We start from the raw sequence: 27,246 nt of genomic DNA, 5'->3' as shown, positions 1-27,246 counted from the left end.
AGAAATTTTAAAAAAACCAAACAAAAAAACAAAAAACAACTACAGGACGTTCTTCTGAAACATGAAATTCTGATTTGACTTTGATGAGAAAGAACATAAGGCATGTGTGCAAGTTATTTATTAATATATTTCAGGTTCTGGAATATCCATTTACTTTAATAAAAACTTTTTTAAAAAGCTGATGTAACAATATGTTAGATTGAGACCCATTAACTGGAATGTATGCAAGAGATAGCATCAGTCAGAATTATTACTCAAAACCCCCGTTATTGTTTTCCTTTAAATGCAGACTGGGTTTAGGGACAAATATTAGAAATCCTAACCAGTAAATTACTTCTGTAAAAATACTAAGTAATCTGTACAGAACTTTTATTAATTTATTCCCTGAACAACATCAAAGTTTGCCTGAAGTTTCCAAAAAAAATAGTGTTCTTATTACAAAAACATGCTTGGTTTTTCTGTAGTAACTGAATAATCAACAGGGGCACAAAGTTCTCAAGAATGTGATGTTGATATTCCATCCCATTCCTGGTATTACCTGGTAGCTCTGTTTCATCAGGATGAATAGGGTTTTTTTCTTCTCTAGTAGGTGTACTAAATTTCACGATGAGTAACCATTGTGCATGGTCTGAATAAAGTGTCTGAACAGTTGTGTTGATCTCACTACATATGTGCTTTGTAAGGCCACCACAGATATTTCAGATGTGTAGGATACACCCTGCCTATATAGATGTACTACACTCAGACTGTATAGTTTCCTGCAAATATCACCTGTGGCTGTGCAGTAGGCCTAATTCTGAAACTTTTGGTGTCTCTCCACTCTGCAAATCTCTTAAGTACTACCTAACAAATGAGCCCCATATATAAACCCCAGGCAATAAAACACAAATCCTGCTTAGTGTGACTAACAGGATTAGCATGAATTTCTTCTAATATCCACCTTAAAATTTTACTTTGAAGAGTCTTTCTATCTGTGGTTATACTGATCAACATAAATACCTAAGATTACTTTAAATATAATTATTATGCAGAAACCACACAGCTCTATAACTAGTTTAGGCACATAATGCCTTGAAAAATCCTATTTCTGCACTTCAAGAGTGTTTGATGGAGATTCAGAGATGGACATATTCCAGTTTTGAGCCATATCCTAGTTTGATCCAGGATGAAGCCAATTTTTCTTTTACTGATTTTCTTTTTCCTTCAGTAAGCTTTCTTTTAACTGGTCACAGAGCCTTCCAATTAAGGCTGGTAAGAGTGGAATGTTTTCCTAACTGCTGGATCTTCAGGGACACATCTTTGCTCTGCCAGCTCATACACTATGGGGAGATCTGTGACCCTCCTGTAGGAGGCTGAATTAAACAGCAACATTGGCCAGAGAAATTCCGTTCCATATATCTACGTAAGCTCAGAGGAAGGTCAGAGATCACAGAAGACAACTTCATTCCTACTTCTAAGAAAAAATTTGTTTAGCTTATTTTTTCACTGATAACAAGTGTAACTTTTTAATGTTTTTTATTAGTAACAATACACTTTAGGGCCTTAAAAACCCCAATAGAAAAGTGCCTGATTCTGTTTTACAGCTAGTTTCTAATGCTTTTCTGAAGATTTTTTTAACTGTTCACTTTAAAAGATCTGTAAAAGTTTATTGGGATGTGTATGGCCACCTACCTCTACAAGACCTATGCAAGCAAACGTTATTTTTCACAATAGATGTCGAGACATGATCACCCCTTTTTCAAAATAAAAAGCATTTTCTCTAAGAATATTAATAATAAAAAAGGTGTATTTAGAGGCAATGAGTGCTTTCTCAGGAGAATAATCAACCATCACAACAAAATACTATCTTTCGCTGTAGGTCAGAATTATCCAAGTGATGAACATTCAATAGCTTTTTTTTTTTTTTTAAAGACATTATTTCAGTGTAATAAAACTTATCTTTTCAAATGTGCTCACATCTGCTCATCTCGTAACTTTATTATCCTTCTGGTATGCCTTAATGAACTCTTCAATTAATGACCACTTTTTATTTAAGGTAGTCCAGGGGGCATCACTGAACACAGTAGACACAAACAAAACAGACAGAAACATATTGAACCTTGGCAGGGGGGAAGAGCCACAAGCTCATGTATTATGTTATATTAGTCATTAGATTGTGGAAAGTTTCTTATTAGGAAAAATAAATCACTAGAAAACTACATTGTAGAGAAAAATCCTCTCTTGAAGAGTGCAAGTGATGTTTTCTGGTTTTCCATTCCAATATATATGTATTTTTTTTTTTTTTTTTTAACTTGGGAATTCAGTTTTTTAAACAGCTTAATCCTTTATAAATAATATGGCAGATAATTCTTTCTTCTCATGGTCGGTATGTATAAAGCTTACAGGGCAAAACAAGACATACTTTAATTTGAAACTGTTTCTAAATATGGAAGATAAAAATATAGCTGATCATCCTTAAGTTACTTCAGAAGATGTAGAAGTAATGGAGCTTACTGAGGACTGGATTATCTACGATCAGGATCACCAGGCATTGTGTTTAGGGTACTACTTTACTGGAGGATTTTTGAAACAAAATAAAATCCTTGCCATATTTGTGTGCTAATTACTGCTATTTCTATATCTGGAAGTGTTTTGTTAGTTTTCGATCAATGTTTTCATACCAACAAATTAATATTTCCAAATTTCACACATAAAATGCAAAATAACTTAAGTCCCAGGTGATGTGAAACAATAAAACCAGGAAAATTTCTACTCCAAATCTGGCCTTAGCATTTGGAATAACAACTGAGACAAAGCAAATGAGAAAGAAATGTTTTTTCTATACTAGCTTGATGATTGCTAATGACTATCTTCTTTAAAAGTGAGCAACATCTGGAGGAATTTATCTTATCTATTTATCTCCAAAGATCTTTCTACTCCCAAATCCTAATTCATGCCCGTACATTCAACATTTACATTAAGCACTATCTAAAGGAGCAGCAAAAGCGATTTTTCATGTAATGCTGCTGGAGGACTGAATTGAGCCTCATGAAGTTCAACAAGGCCAAGTGCAAGGTCCTGCACCTAAGTAGGGGCAGTCCCTGGTATCAATACAGGCTGGAAGGTGAAGGACAAGAGCAACCTTGCAGAGAAGTACTTGTGCGTACTGGTAGATAGAAGCTGGACATGAGATAGCTATGTGCACTTGCAGCTCAGAAAGCCAACAGTATCCTGAGCTGTATCCAACAAGTGTGACAAGTATGTACAGGGAGTTGATTCTGCCTCTCTACTTTGATGAGACCCCATCTGGAGCACTGTGTCCATATCTGGAGCCCTCAGTACAGGAAACACATGGAACTGTTAGAGCGGGACCAGAGGAAGGCTACAAAAATTGTCAAAGGGCTGTAACTCCTCTCCTATGAAGAAAGGCTGAAAGCATTGCAGTCGTTCACCCTGGAGAAGAGAAGGCTCCAGGGAGATCTTACTGCAGCCATTCACTACTTGAAGGGGATTTATAAGAAAGATAGAGACTTACTTTTTAGCCCAGCCCATTGTAATAGGACAAAGGGTAAGAGTTTTAAACCAAAGAAAGGTAGATTTAAACTAAACACAAGGAAGAAATTTGTTACTATGCAGGTGGTGAAACACTGGAACAGGTTGCCCAGACAGTTGTTAGATGTTTTCATACCAACAAATTAATATTTCCAAATTTCACACATAAAATGCAAAATAACTTAAGTCCCAGGTGATGTGAAACAATAAAACCAGGAAAATTTCTACTCCAAATCTGGCCTTAGCATTTGGAATAACAACTGAGACAAAGCAAATGAGAAAGAAATGTTTTTTCTATACTAGCTTGATGATTGCTAATGACTATCTTCTTTAAAAGTGAGCAACATCTGGAGGAATTTATCTTATCTATTTATCTCCAAAGATCTTTCTACTCCCAAATCCTAATTCATGCCCGTACATTCAACATTTACATTAAGCACTATCTAAAGGAGCAGCAAAAGCGATTTTTCATGTAATGCTGCTGGAGGACTGAATTGAGCCTCATGAAGTTCAACAAGGCCAAGTGCAAGGTCCTGCACCTAAGTAGGGGCAGTCCCTGGTATCAATACAGGCTGGAAGGTGAAGGACAAGAGCAACCTTGCAGAGAAGTACTTGTGCGTACTGGTAGATAGAAGCTGGACATGAGATAGCTATGTGCACTTGCAGCTCAGAAAGCCAACAGTATCCTGAGCTGTATCCAACAAGTGTGACAAGTATGTACAGGGAGTTGATTCTGCCTCTCTACTTTGATGAGACCCCATCTGGAGCACTGTGTCCATATCTGGAGCCCTCAGTACAGGAAACACATGGAACTGTTAGAGCGGGACCAGAGGAAGGCTACAAAAATTGTCAAAGGGCTGTAACTCCTCTCCTATGAAGAAAGGCTGAAAGCATTGCAGTCGTTCACCCTGGAGAAGAGAAGGCTCCAGGGAGATCTTACTGCAGCCATTCACTACTTGAAGGGGATTTATAAGAAAGATAGAGACTTACTTTTTAGCCCAGCCCATTGTAATAGGACAAAGGGTAAGAGTTTTAAACCAAAGAAAGGTAGATTTAAACTAAACACAAGGAAGAAATTTGTTACTATGCAGGTGGTGAAACACTGGAACAGGTTGCCCAGACAGTTGTTAGATGCCCCATCCCTGGAAACATTCAAGGTTAGGGTGGATGGGGCTCTGAGCAGCCCTATCTAGTTCAAGATGCTCCTGCTTACTGCTTACTGCTTACTTTCAAAGGTCCCTTCCAATCCAAGTGATTCTGTGGTTCTAAGATTAAAAATGCAAACAACCTGGGCATAATTGTGCCTTCTTTAGTGTAGAACTTACCTGATATATACATCTTCAGCATCAATTTGTCTCTCAAGCCTTAGTTATAATGTGAGAGATGCTCCACTGATATGTTTACATACACATAAGGCCTCAAGTCTGCACTGAAATCCTGCTGGATACATGTCCTCATGAAATACCTCAAGTCTGTAAGCCTCCATTAATGCATGGTGCTTCTTGAAGTGTCAGCGCGTAGATGTTTCAAGTGTTTAAAAAAAATACACTAATGTATTCTATATACAGCTCAGTGAAATTGCTTCCCATATTTCTTGATGTCTTTGAAAATTAACCATCCTATTTGAATATGACGCTGTGGTCTTTAGGTTAGGGCTGATGTTTCAAATTTGTTTATTAGTTCAGGTTTTTGAACTTGTACTGCTTTCTCAGGATTTGTAGTTGCTGAGCTCAGTCACTTTATACGATACTAAAAACTAGACATGGTGAGGAAACATCTCATAAAAACTGCTGTTCAGTTCTGATAGATACTAAAGTTTCATATAATCTCTATGAAGTTTGAGTAATCAAATGTCAGGGAGATCTGAAACCTATCAATAAAGACGTTAATTCACCCAGGGGGCAAAATCAACAAGACAAAAAGTCCAAACAAGAAATGAAACTTTGAAAATTGTATTTGTAGTGCTGTCTGCTTTAAGTTAATTGTTCTCAACAGGCTACTCAGCTTCCATTTAGTCTCTGTATTATTTATTAAAGAAATACTGAATACATGGAAATAAGAAATGAGCATTTACAAAATCCTGACATAGTGATAAAAGATCATGATTGATATGCTTGCACTCCACTAATTTAAACTGTATTTTCTTCTCCATGAATGAAATAGCAATCTTGTGAATGTACAGCTACTAATTAATAAACCTGATGTTTGTGCAATCTTGATGGGCAGACATATATGAAAGAACATATAGTAACATTTTTGGTGACCCAAGTGATGTGTGTTGTAATGGTCTTTAAAACATGTTTGCTCCATAGATTGAAGTACTGGTCAAAATTTCTTACACAAGTATATGCTGTATAAAAGAGATACTTAAAATGTTGGGAAATGACATTTTGTCCTTGTTATCTAGCAATTTGCTGTGTTGTTCAGTTGAGAAGTGAATGTCTATGGGAATACTACCATTCTTACCAGCAGGATTTTACAATGTGTCTGTCCTCAGAGCTGCAGCTTGAGTGCAACAATCACAGTAATGGGGATAATGGAAGGCAGTGAATGGAAGTATCACAGAAAGCTGAGGTGAAAAGAAGGTAGTTTTAGAGCTTTCTCCACTGTGTTTTCAGGTGCTTGTCCTTTCTTTAGAAACAGCTTATCAATGTGATCTTGGGAAACAAAAACCACAGAGAAATGTTTCTATTTGATGATAATAATAACAATAATAATAATTTCAAAAAAAAAAACCCAAGCAAAAACCTCAAATTCACATAAGCCTGTGAATCATAATAGATAATTGTAATCTGATAATAGGTTCAAGTTTACTTTACTTTTTCTGACTTTTAAAGGTCTCTGGACATCAGCCTTCCATCCCTGTTTAATAATGTGCTGAGCTCTGGTAGTGCTGCAGCTATTTGTTGAACACTCTTGTTTGTATCTGGCCAGTGTTATGACTATTACAACATTTTTTAAGCCTTCAGCTGCCAAATACTATTTTCTAAAGAGAAAAAACATGCATTCAGCAAGAGAATTGACAGTGAATTTCCAATACATTTAGCCATTTAAAAATAAATAACTAAATTATAACGTAAAATAAGCATTACAGTCAAAATGATAACAAAAATGTGATTATGAATCACTCTTTTGATCCCAATACCATGAAGGAAACACACACTGAACCTCAGATCTCTGGTTGATTCTATTGTTTGCATTGGGATTATTCATCTCCTTAAAGTTAAACATACTTTAGTCTTTTTTCTTCATGAAGTTTTTCAGACTGCTGTATATACTGTCTTGGAAAAACAGTTTGCATGCATCTGACCAACCATCCACCTACCCCAGGACTTTATATAGCTTCCACTGAAGTACTATGCTAAGAACAGACCACAGTAATTAGTCCCGACCAGTGTGTCACTTCTCCTCTTCATCTGTTTTTCTTTTTTCCAGTCCAGGATCCTTTCATTCTAAAAGAAGGCTTAAATAAAATATATTTGAGAATACGTGCTTCAGAAGAGCAGTGGAAAGCATGGATGTGTAGAATAAGTCTGACCAAGGTATAATGGCAACTTTTAAGTCTCTGCAGCCTTCTTTTTTTACCCCTAACTCATGCTGCATCCTTATATGTAGTCTGACCTGTACTGCATCTTTGTATGTAGATTTGAAACCCTACCACTTCCTACAAGACTAATATGGAAGATTGAAGTAATCTGAATACTGACTCTGCAAATTTATTTTTTAATTATTTAGCCTAGAGAAAAAGCATTTGAAAGAACGAGACCTGTTCTAACAGTGTATCATTTATCAATATTCAGGAAAACTCAAATATGAAATGGCTTAGCTGCCTAGTGTGAAGCAGAGCTATTTCTTTAAACAAGCTTGTTATCAGAGAAATTAAATCTTTGACATGCAATGACAGCTTTTAAAAAGGGCACAGGGCTGATCTCTGTACTTGTTATGTTCCAAATTTTAGTATGAGCAAAAAGAAACCATATATATGGAGCTAGGAATTTATTGGCAGTCCAGTTAATGTTTTAATAGCCTAGTAATACAAATTATGTAATTAATACAGATAAAAGCCTCAATAGTAAGAGTTAAACCTCTTAGGCAATCCTTTTGCTCCCTTCTGGTATCTACCCTTTTCCATGGCATTCATACCTCACATGTCCTTGAGGGTCCTCAAGCTAATAGACTGAGCTCCTGGCAGGAAGTACAGAAGACATGCCACCACCATTCTGAGGTCTTTGGCAAGATGAGTTTTGTCCTGGTTTGAACTGGGTTAGAACCAATTTGCTTTTAATTTATTTTGCTTTTCAGTTAAGTCTCTTCTAAAGAACTGCATTAGCTGAAATTAACAGTATGTTTTTCAGTCAGTGTCTGCTTCTAGGACAGATCACAGTGTTTATAGTTACTGCTGGAGAATAGTATACAGAAAAGCTCTTGCTTATATTTATTTCAACAGAACCCAAGCTCTCTCATTGGTTCTGCTAAATATCTTATGCACCAGAAATAAAAGGGAGAAAAGGATTCACACCTGCTACCTTCCTATGGGGAGAAGCAGACCTGACCAGAATGGATCAATCAAAGTATTCCATTCCATATACATCATACTCGATACAATTTTGAGGGATTGTGACGGTGAAATTCTCTTTGTCCATGGCCAACATCCTCAGAAGTCTCCATTAATTTATCTGCCTTTGATTGTTGCATTCCTGAATCTGTTCCTGCATCAAGCTCTACTGCCAGGGACTCTAGGACCCCAGTCCAGGACTCTTCCAGGGCCTAATCTGCAGCCTCAGTGGTGATGTGACTGTTACTGGGGGGAGCATGATAGTGGTTTAATATATACAAATATATTTAGTTATTTTCTTTTTCATCACTTGTTATTTCTTTAAAGCTGTGTTGTTTAGTTTCCAACCTGCAAGTTTCTCTCCTTTATTGTCTTTCCCTTTTGGGGAAGGGAGAAGGGCTAATAGAGAGCATCAGTTACTTGATAAGTATGAAGTTTGGTGAGGTGAGGGAGGAATTTCTGGAATAATTCTACTTAGATTAAAAAAATAAAAAAGAAAATCATTATCCTTTTTCTTCTGAAGCAGTTAAAAAGATAATGTGTCTTAGTTTGAGGAAAGTTGTTTTGAATAAATAAAAGAAACGTAATAATCCATAAACTCATTATAAGCCCATACCTTAAATAATTGTGAGGGCCACACAAAGAAATTATTAAAAGACAATTTTGAGCCTAAAAAAAGAAGGCTTTTTCAGGTAATGCAGAAACTAAAAATATTTATGAATGATGGATGAAGAAGGCACAAAGTAGAATTAAATTTCTAATGTCATGGGGGATGGGGACTAGCAAGTGCAGTAGTTTGGGTATAAATCCGTCTCTGGAAGTCCTTAAGTCACTAATAGCTTAAAACCAGCTGATATTAATGAATTCAGCTCTCTTTAGAGATGCCCACTTTCTTTTCGTTTTCTTCTGTCTCTACTGACAGAAAGAGCATACTGAGCCATACACATCTTTTGATTTAATCTGACCTTTTAGATACATACAAAATCTTATCATTTTAAAAGATTTTATAGTGTATTTAAAGCAAAAACTAGGATTAAGTGCAAATAAACTTATTTTCATTCTATTTCTACAGCTGACAAAGTGAAACTATAATTCACCGTACTAGACTTGCCATATAATCTTTTCCTGTATTTCTATTTATCCTGGATGCTTTTTATCCACAGAAATCTGTAATTCAGAATGTCACCAATGTCTCTGCAAGTAATTATCTGACAGTGTGATCTGCAATTTTCATACAATGTATTTTGAATAAAAATATGGAAAGCATGCAGGAAGCTGAATGTTTTGAAAACTTACTATTATAACGCTGAAACTTTAATATGTTCCTAAGTCAGAAGAAGAACTATCCCTGTAAAAGAACATCTATCTGTGTTGTCTCTTGTAACTTTTTATTCTGAGAGAGAGATGACTTCTTTAAATAACATAAAGGATGTCCTGATCAATATTATAATGAAATTTAATATTTGATGTTGGATTATTAACTTGTAATGAATTTGTCCTTTTATTATTGATGCATAATCAGTATTTTAATCAGGTTCATCAATGATATCATGTCTAGAATTTTAACACAGCAGAGAAATTAATTGGTGGATTGATAACAAACATATCTTATGCTTTCTATTTTATATACTCTTCAGTAACTGATCTTATAGGTAAACCATTTTGTAACTACAGTAAGCACTTAATGTCTTGCTTCTTAAAGTGAAACCACATTATTGCACATTTTTATATTAAATAAAAGGAAATATAGAATCAATTTTTTAATGCAGAAATATCATTGTTCTGAGAAGTTTAAAATATGACTTGTCACACTGACTGCAATGAATTTTAAGATTACATCTTTTACCAGAACTTTGTTCTTCATGGCTCTATATTTTAGTGAGAGGAAAAAACACTCTTCTTACAGCAGGTAAAATCCAGATATCTTGGTTAATGTACTTTAATAGTAACTACAATAGTGACAATTTTCTTTTTCTTTACTGATTAATACTATATTAGCTTGAACTAGACTAGAAGTCTAAAATACATATAATGATATATATGAAACAATTATTATTTAGTCTTGAGAAAATATGGCCACCTGACTCAAATAAAGCATATCCAACCAGGTATTGTTCTTTGGAATTACAGTTTTTTACCGCTGCCTTGATCCTTAAAGAATCTTACATAAAAATTTAAATCTAATAATCATTCTGAATACAGTCTTAGAAATGTTGGGTTAGAGTTAAAAGAGAAATAGTTGTGTTCTTGCAAATTAAAAGTTGCTACCCTAGACAATAAAAATTTGTATTTTTCACTCCATGTGAAAATTCCAAACTTTTTTTTTTTTTCAAGACAAATGAGATTTAATTCTTTTTACAATAAAGCACAAGTAGTAGGGATCAGTGTAGTCAGTTACCAATGGACAGATCTCAGGAGGAAAAGATTTAGTAACTTGAACTATTATTCATCCTAAAGCAGAAGAGAAAATATATTCATTTAGAAATGAGGTCCTGAATATTGCATTTGTGATCAGCTGATATTGATGTTAGTGTTACTATTTTTTATATTGTTAGTAGCAGAAGATGGTATGAAACAGGATATTTTGCAGAAGGTAACCCAGAAGAAAAGAAAAAGTAATAAAGGATTTAAAACAAACAAAATATACACCACCATCACCAGCAAAAAAAGAAAAAAGGAAAAATAAAACAACAAAAACCAGGAGATTGATAGTTTGATTTGAAAAGGGCTTCCTCGTCCTTTTGAAATCATTGAATAGATATCTTTTCTAAATTTGATTATTATTTCTTTTTAGAAAATGAAGCTTTAATTCCAAAATCAATTAGAAATATTTGAAAATGTTTCTTTCTGTTCTGAGTAAAAAAGGTATGTGTTACAAAATAGTCAGTTTACAAGGGAAATAGCATCTATTTAAGAACAATTCCCACATTCAAATCCAGTGTTGATTATCAAACATAGGAATTTTTCATGTTGACTAGGAATAACAAGCAATATTAGGAGTTTGAGGATTATTTTGAAATAGCAAATCACACGCTTATTTTAAACTTTCTTCCTCTTTGGTGGAAGATTAATATGTAGCTTAGAGGCTGGTGCCATTAGATTAATTTTAGTTTCTTTGATCATGGGGATGTTTACATGGCAGCAGGCCTGCTGGCCCAGTGCAGAGCTGTTACCAAGTGGGGAAAGGATTCTTGGTCAGGAGCTGGAGAGGCTCATTGAGAGGGCTTTAAACTAGGTATGAAGGAGAAAGGGGATAAAACCAGACCAGAGATGACCGTAAGGGTGACATACCAAGACTGGGGGTGAAATTATTAGCCCAGCTCAAGTGCATGTACACCAATGCACATAGCATGGGCAACAAACAGGAGGAGCTGGAAATCATTGTGTGACAGGAGAGCTATGACTTAGCTGCCATCACAGAAACGTGGTGAGATGGATCTCATGACTGGAATGCTGCAGCCAATGGCTATAAGCTCTTCAAAAGGGATAGGCAAGTAAAGAGAGGAGGTGGAGTGGCTCTATTAGTTAGGGAGTATTTTGACTACATAGAGCTCAATGATAGTGATGGTAGGTTTTGAGTGTTTATAGGTAAGGATGAGGGGGAAGGTAAATAAGGCTGATAACCTGTTGGGGTTTTGTTATAGACCAGCAACCAGAATGAGGAAGCAGATTAAGTGTTTTACAAGCAGCTGTCAGAAGTCTCAAAATCACCAGCCCTTGCTCTGGTGGGAGTCTTAAAAACACAAGAGCAGGCTCTCCCTCTGTGTTGTAAAATGAAATGGTGGGGAAGACAATCAGCCTGGCTGAATAAGGAGCTTTTGCTGATAGTCAGGAAAAAAAAAAAGGAGGGTTTACCACCTTTGGAAGAACAGGTGGGAAACTCAAGATGAGTACAGTGACCTTGTTAGGTTATGCAAGAAGAAAATTAAAAAGGCAAAACCCAGCTGGAGGTCAATCTGGCTACTGTCATAAGGGATGATAAAAAAAAAAGTTTTTATAATTATATAAACAACAAAGCTAGGGAGAATCTCCATCTTTTATTGGATGTGGGGGGAATCATTGCAAGGCTGAGATACTTAATGCCTTCATTGCCTCTCTCTTTAATAGTCATATCAGCTGCCCATACAATATTAAGCCTCCAGAGCTGAAACATAAAGATGGGAAGCAGGATCATACACCCTCCCCCCACCATTATGCAGGTGAAAGCAGCTAAGGACCTGCCACAGCACCTGGACACTCACAAGTCTAGGTGGCTGGATGAGATTCACCCAAGAGTACTGGGAGAACTGACATAGGAGCTTGCCAAGCCTCTGTCTATCATCAACAGTTCTGGTCAACAGTGGAGGTTCCAGACAACTGGAGGCTTGCTGATGTGATGGTCATCTACAAGAAGGGCCAGAAGGAGGATCCGGGGAACTCAGGCCTCTCAGCCTGACCTTGGTACTGGGGAAAATCATGGAGAGGTTAATCTTGAGTGAGCTCACATGACAAGTGCATGACAGTTAAGGTATCAGGCCTAGCTAGCATGGCTTCAGAAAAGGCAGATCTTGCTTGACCATGCTGATGTCATTCTATGACCAGGTGACCTGTCTGGTGGATGAGGTAAGAGCTATGGATGTTACTAAACTTGAGAAAAGCCATTGACACTGTCCCTCCCACAGCATTCTAGAGAAGCTGGCAGTACATAGGGCACACAGGTGCATTCTTTCCTGGATAAAAAGCTGGTTGAATGGCTGAGCTTAAAGAGTTGTGGATCCAGTTGGTGGGGAGTCACCAGTGGTATCCTCCAGAACTCAGTTTTGGGGCCAGTCTTGTTCAATATCTTTATTAATTATGTGGATGAAGGGATTGAGGGCTTCCTTAGTAAGTTTACAGAAAACACCAAATTGGGTGGGAGTGTTGACCTGCTTGAAGGTAGGAAGGCTCTGCAGAGGGTCCTGGACAGATTGGATCAATGGGCCATCGCCAATTGTATGAGGTTCAACAAGGCCAAGTGCTGCATCCTGCACTTCAGTCACAACCCCAGGCAATGCTACAGGCTTGGGACTGAGGCTGGAAGTTGCTCAGCAGAAAAAGACCTGGGAGTGCTGGTTGACAGCCAGATTAACATGAGCCAGAAGTGTATCCATATGGCCAAGGCCAGCAGCATCTTGGCCTTTTTCAGGAATAGTGTGACCAGCAGGAGTAGAGAAGTGATTGTGCCCCTACTGGTGCTGTTATACCACAAGCATTGTGTTCAGCTCTGGGTCCCTCATTACAAGAAGGACACTGAGGTGCTGGAGCATGTCAAGAGAAGGGCAACCAGGCTTGTCAAGAGTCTGGAGAACAAGTATTATGAGGAGAGGCTGAGGGAATTGGGATTGTTTCATTTGGAGAGGAGGAGGCTGAGGAGAGACTTCATTGCTCTTTACAACTACCTGAAAGAAGGTTGTAATGAGGTGGACACTGGCCTCTTCTCACAAGTGAATAACAACTAGACTCTAGGAAGTGGGCTGAAGTTGCACCAGGATAGGTTTAGACTAGATATTAGAAAGAATTTCTTTACTGAAAGAGTAATCAGGCATTGGAACAGGCAGCCCAGGGAGGTGGTGGAGTCACCATCCCTGAAAGTATTAAAAAAAACATGTAGATGTGGCACTTCAGGACATGCTGTAGTGGGCATGGTAGGTTGTGTGGTGGTGGTTTTGTGGGGTGTGTGGTGGTGGTTTTGTGTTGGGGTTTTTTGATTTGTTTGTTTTGTGTTTTTTTTCCCTGGCTGGACAGTTGGACTGGATGATCTTAGAGATCTTTTCCAACTGTGACAATTCTACATTTGTACTATTCTGTAAGTCTGTGATACTTTAGAAAAGACTGAGATAAACAGTTATGTAGATATACTCAGACTTACTGTCATAAACATGGCACCAGTAGGTCAAGTGTAGAAAGGAACACATTTTTTGACTGCACAGAGCTATAGATATCTACTTTGAGTACATCATATAATTCATACTTGCTTTTTGCAAATTAAGCACTTATAAATTAGTTTTGAGTCCTATTACTTGTTAATCTCAATTCATTCTAAAAGATAAATATTTACTAAGGATATGATTTATGTTTCCTGTCATCCATGCTTGGACATTGGCATGAGGGACACTGGTATAAACTAATAATCTGATCCCAAGGCTGACAATAAACAATCAGTCCATAAGCATTCCAGAATTTTAACTCTGTTAAGCTTGTGTCTTTTCATATTCTCTAGAGAAAGATGAAAGTGAGACAATGTGACTTACCTTTTTCATTTAAGGTGGTTCCTTACTAGAAGAAACACAGAAATGCTCAGACTCATGTTTTTTCTCTGCTATCTAGTTGGCTGTTTGCAGGATTTATGATGAACTTGTCATTACATTAACAATCTCAACATAGTTTTCAACTGCACTCTCTCCAGTTGTTACACGATTCTTGTTGAGTCACCATTGAAAATAATCATCACCTCAAAGAAGACTAAAATTATCAGCTACATCTTCTTTGCTATTCTGCTTTCGTCTTCAAAATGTACATTATTATTTTTAAGTGTGGGTAGGTCTTCTCCTGGCAGTAATAAGCACTTATGTCTCACAGTATTTCTCTATTTTTTCCTCTGAACTCAGATATGGCTATTAAATGTTAAATTTGGGAGCTTAGTACCTGGAAAATGACATCTCTTCTTTAACATCCAAGTCAGGTGAATTGTGTTTAAAAGTAGAAAACAAGCATCTATTGCTTGCCTTTCTTAAAGAGCAACTTCAATCAGCTTAGCCAAGCAAAAGAATTATCCAAGGTAAATTATGTTTGGTACTAAAAGTATTACAGAAAATAAATATTTGGCTTTGCACTGAAGCTCTGCCAGCTCCACCAGGGAGCAATGGTGTCCACCCAGCAGAAAGCTATGGCCTCTCTAAGCTCTGCAACCACCATGGCTAATACAGCTTTCCAGACAGAGCTCCAGTGGGAAAATGCAGACACCCAGGTGTCTGAGAATTTATCTTTTTCATTGACTGCATTTTTCCTGTGGACAAAATATCTTTCTGTTTTGTGTTGGTTTTTTTTTTCAGACCCAAAAAACCCACATGTATACTCTCTGAAACACAGTATTTGTGTTTAAAAAAAGCTCTAAACCCAGTCAATTCTCTCACCCCAGTTAATGTCTGAGAAGAAATAAAAACATGACTATTTGAAATTTCCTCCAAATTATTATTTTAGTAAAGGCACATTCAAAAATGCTCACAATAGTTTAGGAAACAAACAAAAAGAATACTCCATGTGAATGGGTGTGTATGTGTGAGGGATATGTGTAGTCAATCAAGAGTAAGAGAACCATAGTCATGGTCACCATGCTTTCCGCTTATTTATTTATAGAAACCCATATGTTTATACAGCAGTTTTGGTACAAATCTGTCTGAAGACAGCAAAGTAGTCTCTTTTTATTCTTTGCAGGAATCAAACTTATCAGTTGTAACCATAGTTGTCAACTTCTATGTTGCCCTTCACATCTCACTGGTCAGCTAACAGTAATCAAGACACATTACTCACATAAGGCTCAATCCTAATTACTCTTCTCAGCCTACAATATAAACAATCAGAGATGCATGATCTGAATGCTGACTCACTTTTTAAGCTTTCTAGGTTTCCTCAAGCTTCTCTACAGACTGATCTACAAATATACTAAATAGCATATTTAGTTGATACACCAGTTGATACACAGCTGGTAAACCAGACTGATTATAATAAAAGTATACTGGGCTCTAGAGCCTTTATTTAGACTGCAGAACACACTATTTCCAAATTGATTCATGAATTATTTATTGAAATACAGAGGTTTTTTTCTTGCTTACAAAAGGATTCAACAGTGAATTAGATGGCTCTTAAATCACAGTATATTCAAAAATGCAAAAAGCATATGTGTACCTCATCCAGAATCTTGCTACTGGATACCAGAATCTGACCTGTAAGAGGCAGATTTTTCATATTTTTCCACTGTTGAGTTGTCATATTTACCTCTCACTCTGGTCACTTGAATGTTTTCTGTGAATTTCAAGGTTTCGATTCTGTTTGAAAATTTCATCAGGGAAGTGATAATTTTCTCACTGTCTGTATTAATTGAATTGGTCACTAGTGGGGTCCCGCAGGGCTCTGTCCTAGGCCCAATCATCTTCAACATCTTCATTAATGACTTGGCTATAGGACTCGAAGGAATTCTAAGCAAGTTTGCTGATGATACAAAATTGGGTGGAGCTGTTGGCCTTGCCAGGCCCTGCAGGGAGACCTTGACAAGTTAGAGAGATGGGCGGTCACCAGCCACATGAAGTTTAACAAGGGCAAGTGCTGGATTCTGCACCTGGGATGGAGCAACCTCGGTGGTAAGTACAGGCTAGGGAAGGAGTGGCTAGAGAGCAGTGTGGGAGAGAGGGACCTGATAGTCTTGGTTAATGGCAAAATGAATATGAACCAGCAGTGTGCCCTGGCAGCCAGAAGGGCATACTGTGTCCTGGGCTGCATCAAGTATAATGTTGCCAGACAGTCCTGCTCTACTCCAGACTGGTGCAGCTTCACCTTGAGTACTGTATGCAGTTTTGGGCACCACAATTTGGAGAGTGTCCAAAGAAGACCCACGGAGATGATGAAGGATTTGGACGGGATGACTTACGAGAATCACGAGAATCAGAGAATTGCTAGAGTTGGAAGGGACCTCTAGAGATCATCTAGTCCAACTCTTCCACTGAAGTAGGATAATCTAGAGCACTTTACACAGGACTGTATCCAGGAAGGTTTTGAATCTCTCCAGAGATGGAGACTCCACAACCTCCCTGGGCAGCCTATTCCAGTGCTCCATCGCCCTCACTGTGAAGAAGTTTTTCCTGATATTTAAATGGAACTTCTTATGTTCCAACTTGTACCCATGGCTGAGGTCACTTGGATTATTCAGTTTGGAGAAGAGGAAGCTGAGGAGTGACCTCATTGCAGTCTATGGATTCCTTAGGACAGGAAGAGATAGGGCAGTATTGACCTCTTCACTCCTGTGACCAATGACAGGACTTGGGGAAGCGGCAGGAAGCTGAATCATGGGAGGTTTAGGTTAGATATTAGGAAAAGGTTTTTCACCAAGAGGATGGTCAAGGGCTGGAATAAGCTCCCCAGGGAAGTGGTCACAGCACCAAGCCTGCCTGACTTCAAGAAACATTTGGATTATGCTCTCAGACACATGGTATGATTCTTGCAGTGCTCTACACAGGGACAGGAGTTGGACTCGATGATCCTGATGGATCCCTTCTAACTCAGCATATTCTATGATTCTATACCTTGATAAATTTGAAAACCTTCTCATATACCTATAAACAAAGACATAAGAATGGCTGTGATACTTGGTTTACTGAAACAGGAGAGATTTCTTCTTGGCCATTCTGGGCTGAATGTACACTGCATTATTATGAAAGGTCATCAACCTTTATTCTGATCAGTACTTATTAGGAAATAATCTGGAAATCCTGAGTGTTGTGAAAAGAAGTTTTTTAATGAACTTTTATGGTATTAGTGCTAGATGGTAAAAATCAGACTTCCTGGGTTTCACCACCACTGAAAAGACAGACAAAAAAGGAAATGAAGGAAGATGGAATTATGGGTAATGATTTTTAAGTTACATTTTGTATGTACTCCATAAATTCTTTCAGGTTTTGTTTTTTTTTGTTTTTGTTTTTTTTTTGAATTAAAAATAAAATCTCAAGAGAAAGAAAGCAAGGATTATAGGAGAGGAATGAACTGACATAGTTTGTTCTTTGGAGAAAATGACAAATGTAAAGCATGATGAGACTCTGAGAAATAATGTTTACAGAATGATACTTCAGTTCTGTAAACATCCATCAAAACCAAAATAATGCTGATATAAAGCTGAAATATTCAGCAGCCGTGTGTCATATTTTAAAAGGAAACAGAAATTTCTGTAGAAATGTGGATTTCCAGACTAAGACAGTTAAGAATTTCTGAGGAAAGAAGCTGCCTATCATTGTTTACACTGCATTCAAAAGATAAATTGTTTGCAATTCTACCTTTTTTTTTTTTTTTTTCTAATAAAGATTAAAGAGAGCACACTAGCCTAGTGATTTCTTCTCTCAGTGGAATCAGTTTTACAAACTAAAACAGTAACAGAAACTCTTTATTGACTTCAATAGGTTTTCCAGGAATCTTGTAATGCGTGTAGAAAAAAAAATAATGAATCAATCATAGAATGTGTGGGGTTAGAAAGGACCTTTAAAGGTCATCTAGTTCAGCGTGCTCTGCAGTGTGCAGGGACCTTTTTAACTAGGTAAGGTTGTTCAGTGCCTCATCAAGCCTGACCTGAAATGTTTCCAGGGATGGGGTGTCCACCATCTCTCTAGGTAACCTGTTCTGGTGCCTCACCACCCTTTTGGAAGGGTGCACCAGTCATCTTGGTATCATCTGCAAACTTACTGAAGGTGTAGCATGAAAGTAGCACATTATTTAACTGAACATTTTCAGTGCCTGAAGGGGGCCTACAGGAAAACTGGGGAGGGACTTTTCACCAGAGGGGGTAGTGATAGGACAAGGGGTATTTGGGTTAGACATCAGGAAGAAATTCTTCACAATGAGGGCAGCAGGGAGCTGGAATAGGTTGCCTTGGGAGGTTGTGAAAGCCCCATCCATGGAGGTGCTTAAGGCCAGGTTGGATGAGGCTTTGTGCAGCCTGGTCTAGTGTGAGGCGTTCCTGCTTATGGCAGGGAGGTTGGAACTAGATGATCTTTAAGGTCCTTTCCAACCTAAACCATTCTATGATTCTATGAAAAATCTTTTTCCTTGAATTTTCTTCTTGGGTTGGCAAAAAACTTGATTCTGCCTTACAGGTGTGAAATGTGAAAGAGGATAGGGTTTTTTTTTGCATTCTTCTGGTGTTCATGTACATGTAGAACTACAGACTCTTAATTGGTTCATGGGGCATATAATTTTTCTTATCAATGACTATGGGAAATTGTCAGGCAGAGAAGACCTCACAACAAAGCTGCCAAGACATAGTCTTCTGGAGAGAAAAGATCAGATGAGAACATAGAAATGGAAGCAAAGGCTTGAGGAGAATCTCCAGTATATGTTTGAAAGCCATGATCCCTGAACTTGAATTTAGCTGGTCAGATTCTTATATCATGCAAGTTACCAAAATAAAAACTGTATTATTTAATGTGGGAAAATTGTTTTCTAGAAAAACGTGTCAAGGTTTAACACTGGGCTGACAATTAAATGAATTACAGTTGCTCTCTATTAACACCTCTACCCTCTCAGAAAGGGAAAGGAAAAAACATATGGGAGAGAGACGGTCAGAAAATAAACTACACAACATTAAAGAAAGCAATAATGAAGGAAAATAAAGTAGTGAAATATGTACATATATATACAAAACAAATACTTAGCTCTTCCCCAATAATGCTCAAGTGACCACTGAGGCTGCAGGGCAGTCCCTGGGGAAATCCTGGACTCAACTTTTGGACTCAGCAGCAGATGGGAACTGGATTCAGGAATGAGCAGATTCAAGAACACATTGATCAAAGAGATATGAATGATGGAGTCCTCTCAGGATGCCAGCCATGGAGAAGGAGAGCTTAACCCTTGTTATTCCTCAGCTTCAGACTGAGTATGATGTATATGGGATGAAATACTTAATTTGGTCAATTCTGATCACCTGTCAGGTCTACTCCTCCCCATAGGAAGGCAGCAGGTGTCAACCCTTTTCCACCTTCTCATTTCTGGCACATAAGATGTTTAGCAGAACCAATGAGAGAACTTGGGTTCTGTTGAAATAAATATAAGCAAGAGCCTTTCTGTAAACCATTTGCTAGCAGTAACTATAAACATCTAGTTGTCTCTGACAGTGCTACCAGTGATTCTTGAGTGTAAGTTTAGGGCATAATACAGAACTATATATCTGTAAGATTTGCTTTAAACACATAATTTGAGAAAGTAATGTGATCTATTTTATGAAATTGTTTCTTAATTTAGATTAAAAAATTCATTTGCAGGGTTGTCTAAATGGCTTAGAAATATGGTGTAAGCATTTTCCAAGTTGATATCTAATCTTCTGAAAGTAATTCATAAATCTGGCTACTAATAATTTGAGGGTAGCTCTCCTTTCTTATCTTGTACTTGACAACATGCTTGGGACCATTTCCATTTGTTTCTAAGGCCTGTCAAATGTATTATTAGATTTCGATCCCTCTGCTTTAGGTGATATTTCAGCAAGCCATTTCAAGCCGTTTAGGGCTATCCTTCCTCTTTATCTTGAAAGAATGAAAACAATTTTTATGTGCTACAGGTAATATATTTCCACTGTGATAACTATGTTGTAGGATGTGAAGAAGATGCTTAAATGTTTCCTGAAGCACGTAATATACATAAAGATGTAACTATTAGATGCATTACTGATTAAATGCATAGATTACAGAATTTCTCTTTCCACTAGTGTTAGGGCTGGAGTAGTTGAGTCTTTCAAAAAAAGTCCAAATGCTGCCATTAGGTACATGGTAGGAACACTGACAAACCTATACAATTTGTGCAACTGCATACCATATTTCCAGTGAGTTTGGTATGGTTTTGGAAACCTGTGGCTTCTTCTAAATAGGAAAACTATTGCTACAGTGCATCAGAAATATATTTCTGTGATGTAGGAATAAAGCCTGAACAGGAGCTGTATGATCACTCTAAAAACTGAGACCCCAGGATATACTCAAGATGGGTGATCCTGTGAAACAATTAATATCAAAAACAGTGAAGATTTTGCTTCCTTATATTTTTTTCTACCTCCAGGTTATAAAGGCTGACTTGGCTGGGGAGGTAACATGTGCAGATGAATTTGATTGCTTTTGTACAGCTGTAAAAGAGGTCGAATCTGTGACATGGTCCAGTTTCTTTCTGTTTATGGCTGCCATTGTCCATTACTGTTTCACTGGAGGAGGGTCTAATTTAAAATATTTTGCTCCCCATCCTTTGCAAGATTTTATGAGACCCTCAGGTGTGCTGATACAGCTGTATGATGTTGCCTTAAACCAGACAAGTGAGACAAGCCATTTTAAAACACACTACAATTTATTTATTTTTTTTATTATTATTTATTTCAAGGATCATTTCAGGAAATGTAGGTTATAGTACAGTGACACAAAAATGGAATTGAACAGGGATGGTAATCTTTCCTGGGAAATAAGCAAGTGTGGGAACAGAAGAGGCAGAACCATGATAATTTGCAACTGCTGCTGATAGGCTACTAACACAAAGCCCTGATTTTATCAAGAAGACAGACTTTTTTTTCCCATAAAATTAATTCTTAACTCGTTTTACTGCTCATAAAAGAATATACTTTGATAGTGTTCTACACTGAGAGTCATGGATGATTTTGTCTGTTTTAAGAACTATGAGGAAAAACACATTTGTTTTTTTCAAGTCTGAATGTTCTCTGGCTGGCAATAAACTACAATCCACCTCTTCCTCTAAGCAAAAAGAAAATGTAACACTGCTCATATAACAATTCTCTTTCTGAATTGCTTTCTCAGATAGAATAAATCAACAAATACTGGCCCATCAAAGTCATTGGTACTATTTTAGCTTACATTAGCTGAAAATGTGGTGCACTTTTACAGTGAACCTTTTCTTTATGCTATTCAACTCTGTCTTCGCTGAGTTCTTTTTATCTCCCTTTCCACTGCACAGCTTCACTAAAGACTTGTTTATACACAAAAAACCTTCCACTGTTAATAGTCTCTTCTTTCTTCTCCCTGAGCCCTTTAGAAGTGCTTTTCTGTGATTTTTTTTTTTTTACATATTCTTATGATATGAAAATATTCTATTCTGACCCCATTCCTTCTTTTTCCTGTTAATTTTAGTGGAGAAAAACAGGACTGTTTTATATATCCTTTCCATATGTTTCTATTGTTTGGCTAAAATGACAGCTCAGCTCTGGATACCTTAAGAATACTGTAATTTTCCCAATGAGTATATCCTAAGTTTCTGTATTTTACATTTCTTAGCAATATTGTTCAACAAAGTAAAACTGAACTGTTAACTCAGATGGTTCTTTGAACAGGATGTTGTGGAAATGTTAAACACAATAAAAAATCCAGTGGCAGATAGTTCTTTCAGGCATTTAAATTAGGGAACCATTTCATGTGATGTACTGTTTTGGTTCTGGCATGGTTTAGGTAGCAAGGGAGGGGCCCCAGGAGTGGATCCTGTACTAAAAGCTCCCGTGGCTGAGCCATTAGAGAGACAACAGATGCAGTTAATATATGAAAAAAATTTATATAGGACCCAAGGACAGAGAAAGCAAGGGAGAAGAGCTGAGCTGGAGAGGTGAGAGCAATGCCAGATCAGAGATCCCAAGGCTGGTGAGGAAGAAGGGGGAAGGAGGTGCCTGAGCAGAAGTTCACCCGTAACCTATGGAAAGATGGCAGGCTGTCACCCTTCATTCATGGAGGAACGTGGTGGAGCATCCCCTGAGGGCACCAGAAAGGGCAAATGTGGACCTGCAGTCCATGGACTTGGATCAAGTGCACCCTCAGCAAGTTTGCTAATGACACCAAACTGTGTGGTGAAGTCAAAACACTGGAGGGAAGGGATGCCATCCAGAGGGGCCTGGACAGGCTTGAGAGGCAGGCTTGTGCAAACTGCCTGAAGTTCAACAAGGACAGGTGCAAGGTTCTGCACCTGGGTTGGGGCAATGCAAGCACAAATACAGGCTAGATAGAGAATGGATGAAAAATTGTCCAGAGGAGGACTTAGGGATGATGGTGAAAGAGAAGCTCAACATGAGCTGTCAATGTGCATTTGCAGCCCAGAAAGCTAACCGTGTCCTGGGCTGCATCAAAAGACATCAAGGGAGGTGATTCATTTCCTTTACTCAGCTCTCATGAGACTCCACCTGGAGAACTGTGTCAAGTTCTGGAGTCCCCAACACAAGAAGGACATGGAGCTCCTGAGAAAAGTCCAGAGGATTGCTACAAAGATGATCCAAGGGCTGGAGCACCTCTCCTATAAAGAAAGGTGGAGAGAGTTTGGGCTGTTCAGCCTGGAGAAGAGAAGGCTCTGGGGGCACCTCATAGCGGTCTTCCAATATCTGAAGGGGGCCTACAGGATAGCTGGGGAGGGACATTTTACAAGGGCTTGTAGTAATGGGGCAAGGGGTAATGTATTATAAGTGGAAGGAAATTCTTCAGTGTGAGGGTGGTGAGACACTGGAACAGGTTGGCCGGGGAAGCTGTGGAAGCCTCATCCCTGGAAATGTTCAAGGACAGGTTGGAGCAACCTAATCTAGTGAGATCTTGTTTCTTCCTTCCTTTATTTATGTGTATCTATATGTAAAAGTACATATATATGTGTATACAAATATGTCTGAAACATTCTTTGATTATTCCAGAGTTCCACATTTCAGCTGAATAAGTGGGAAAAACTTGGTACAAACTGAATGAGTCTCTTTAATACAAGAGTCTGAATATAGCTTCTTGCTTAATGTGGACCTTAAAATAAAATTTAGGTGTATTCTGTCAGTATGTTACAATACAATCACTTCTAAGGCCATACTTAATATATAGTAGCAGTTACGTGAAGTTTCTTATATAAAACTCTCTTTCCAGTCACTGGCTTTTTGTTAACTGAAAGGAACTACATTTTTTTCATTACACAATTAGCTGTTTATGTTGTTTAATTATTTGGGCGATTTCACTGAAATAACAGTATTTTCCTACTTGGTAATAAGGTGTTCAGACCTTTCAGAGCTATAACAAAGATAATTTAATAACTAGACATCCATTTCCTTCATTCATCATTTTCTATAACCTGGTCTTCCTCTCCCAGCTTGCTCCAGATGTGACAGAGACCTGCAGTTCTTGAAGTGGTTGCAGTGACAGCTGACAGGGATCAGGTGATTTTATTCCCCTTTGAGAAGCAGGTTGAGGAGAATGAGAAAGGAGTAGGTGTTTTACATGGTCTGGTTATACTGAATAAAACATTGATACAGTATAGACAATTTGTAAAAGTTTTACACCATTTACAGCAAAAGTTTATTAACATCAATATGTGTAAAATTTATTTATCAGTCTCTGGGATTTTTATAATTGACTTCTACAATTTATCAATCTACTGAAAAATCTATAAGACACATGACTCAGTGACACACCAGATGAAAAATCTTCTTAGTGGAGTCACTTACATTTCAGTTATATTCTCTCTTGATAAACTAAACAGGCAATATGGCTTACGTGTGTTGATTGAAGTTTTTACAAGAGTATATAGCTAAATGTAAAAGCATATATGTATATAACCGTGTATAACCATATATTATTGTATGTAACTAATTTATCTATGTAGAAATACTCACTCGCAAAGATCCCAGGTGTATGGCATCATATCTGTATTACTACTTTATCTTTAGCATACATCAATTTATCATAGAATCATGTAAGTTAGAAAAAACCTTTAAGGTTATGACAGGGGAATTTAGGTTATGGTTGGACTTGATGATCTTCAAGATCCCTTCCAACAAGGATGATTCTATGATTATCAAATTCAGCTTCATAAAAAAATTTCCACAGTTTTTTCCTCTCTGAATTTTCAGAATTTTGCTTTGCGCTTGTGAACTCATGCACTCAGATAAATACTTACTCGAAGTAAGAATTTCACTTGATTTCAGATGAAACTATGTGAGAACTAATATTCCACATGAAGCTGAAGGGTCTTGAGAACAAGTCTTTCGGGGAGCAGCTGAGGGAACTGGGATTACTTAGCCTGGAGAAAAGGAGGCTGAGGGGAGACCTTATGACTCTCTACAATTGCTTGAAAGGAGGTTGTAGTGAGATGGGGGTTGGTCTCTTATCCTAGGTAACAAGCTATGGAATGAGAGGAAATGGCCTCAAGTTGCTCCAGGGAAGGTTTAAACTGGATATTAGGAACAATGTCTCTTCACTGAAAGGGTTGTCAAGCATTGGAACAGCCTGCCCAGGGAAGCGGTGGAGTCGCCATCCCTGGAGGTATTTAAGTCCCATATTTCTCTGGTCACAGGTATAGTGAGCATAGCATAAATAATACAATGTTAATAATTCTTTTAGTTTATTTTTGGCTCCCAACATGAGGCACATATTGATAAACTGGAGTGAGTTCAGCAGAGGGCCACTAGAATATGATACTGGACCACTAGGTTACAGAATAGAATAGGAATAGGATACAGAGTCACATTAGTCAGTTCTATCAAACCAAAGGTGTTTTCCCCATATCCACTTAACTAACTGGGATGTATGGTTTTCCCATACCATCCCCCCATAAACCTAGGAGAGTGATAAAGTGGTAAAAACACAAAAAACAAAGTGCCCTTGGGAAAAATCACTGTCTTAAGGTAACCAATGAACTAGTTTTCATACAGATTTATATTAATAGGAGATTGGAGGTCAGTTTGTATGCATATGGATAAGCATGTTAAGCAGCAGTTAGAGAGAGGGATTTTTTTAAGTATTAATTTAAAAAACCCATATACTTCAGATTCTTAAGCATGGTTTCCTTGGTCATTTCCAGAAATGTGATGCTGCTCAGTAAAAAAAAAAGTTAAAGAACTTGAGTTCTATTTCTAAAGGTAAATAAATCTTGCTGATGCTCTGTAAAGCCTAATTTCCAAAGATAATTTTCCCTTAAAAACAAGCAATGAAGACTTTTTGAAAAAAAAAATAAAATAAAATTGCCTTGCATTGAAAATATTATCCTTAACTTTTTTCTTAATATTCACTTTATACCAGCATTTCAGAATGTTTTTGGCTAATAAACAATCCCTTATAAAGTGTCTAATAGCAATGGTTAAGTTCTTTGCTTGCATTTGTATTTGCCTTCAACATTTTCTTTAATCACATTTACTATTTTGAGAAGCCAGATAGAAATGGGCCTGTTGTTTTCCTTTAAACTTCATCTAGTATTTTTCATTATGCTCTTTCTTTTGATCCTTTAAACTGTGTGTACTTTTATGAAGGCATAAAAATTTCTGTCTTTAGAATTATCACTAGAGCTGTGACAAAAGTTTGCCTAAAAGAATGCTATTGTTTGAAAAATCTCTGAGCTTCCAGATATGGAGTGATCTTACATAAACACAATAGAAAATTTCTGAGAACAATATTAATTAGTAACTGGCTAAATTATGCTGTAAGATTAGACAAGAACATCTGTAGTTGCACAGGGCATAAAATATTTCCATGAGCTAACAGACTACATGCTTCTTATTCATGTTTCATACTACTTGATTGCTGTTGAACGATGATAAGTGAATTATGTAATTAAGGCAGAACAATATATACTACCATAAGAGCAACTCCAAAGAGTATTACGTAATGAGACATGAACCCTAGAAAGATGTATTAAGTCATATAGAATCATAGAACAGTTTGAGTTGGAAGGGAACTTAAAGATCATCTAGATCTACCTCCCCCCCTGCACATGCAGGGACACCTCCCACTAGATTAGGTTGCTCAGAGCCCCATCCAACCTGGCCTTGAACATTTCCAGGGATGGGGCTTCCATAGCTTACCTGGGCAACTTTTTCCAGTGTCTCACCACAAAGAATTTCTTCCTAATATCTAACCTAAATCTCCTCTCTTCCAGTTATAATACATTACCCCTTGTCCTCTCACTACAAGCCTTTATAAAAGGTTCCTCCTCAGCTTTCCTGTAGGCCCCCTTCAGATACTGGAAGGTTGCTGTAAGTATTTTGACTATATGTCATCACTGGAGATGTATTTTGACTATATATCATCTGTTAACCTTGGCTGCCAGACACCCAACCAAGACATTGTCTCACTCCCCACCTCAACAGAATGGTGGAGAAAAAAAGATGAAAAAATTTCATGAGCTGAGATTAAAAACTGCTTATCAATTACCATCACAGACAAAACAGGATCGACCTGAAGACGAGTAATTTTATTTTTTGTCAATTAAAAATAGAGTAGGGTAATAAAAAAGATAGACAAAACTAAAACCACCTGTGCTCCATCTTTCTCCTATTCCCAGATTCAATTTCATTCATGACTCTTCTGTGTCTTCCTACCCAAAGCAGCACAGGTGTATGAGGAACGGGGATTGCAGTCACTTCATAACACACCACCTCTGCCATTCCTTCCTCTTCACAC

This window comes from Chaetura pelagica, unplaced genomic scaffold (genome assembly GCF_000747805.2).
Source record: "Chaetura pelagica isolate M959 unplaced genomic scaffold, ChaPel_1.0 scaffold15, whole genome shotgun sequence".
NCBI lineage: Eukaryota > Metazoa > Chordata > Aves > Apodiformes > Apodidae > Chaetura > Chaetura pelagica.
Note: the sequence above shows the minus strand (reverse complement) of the source record.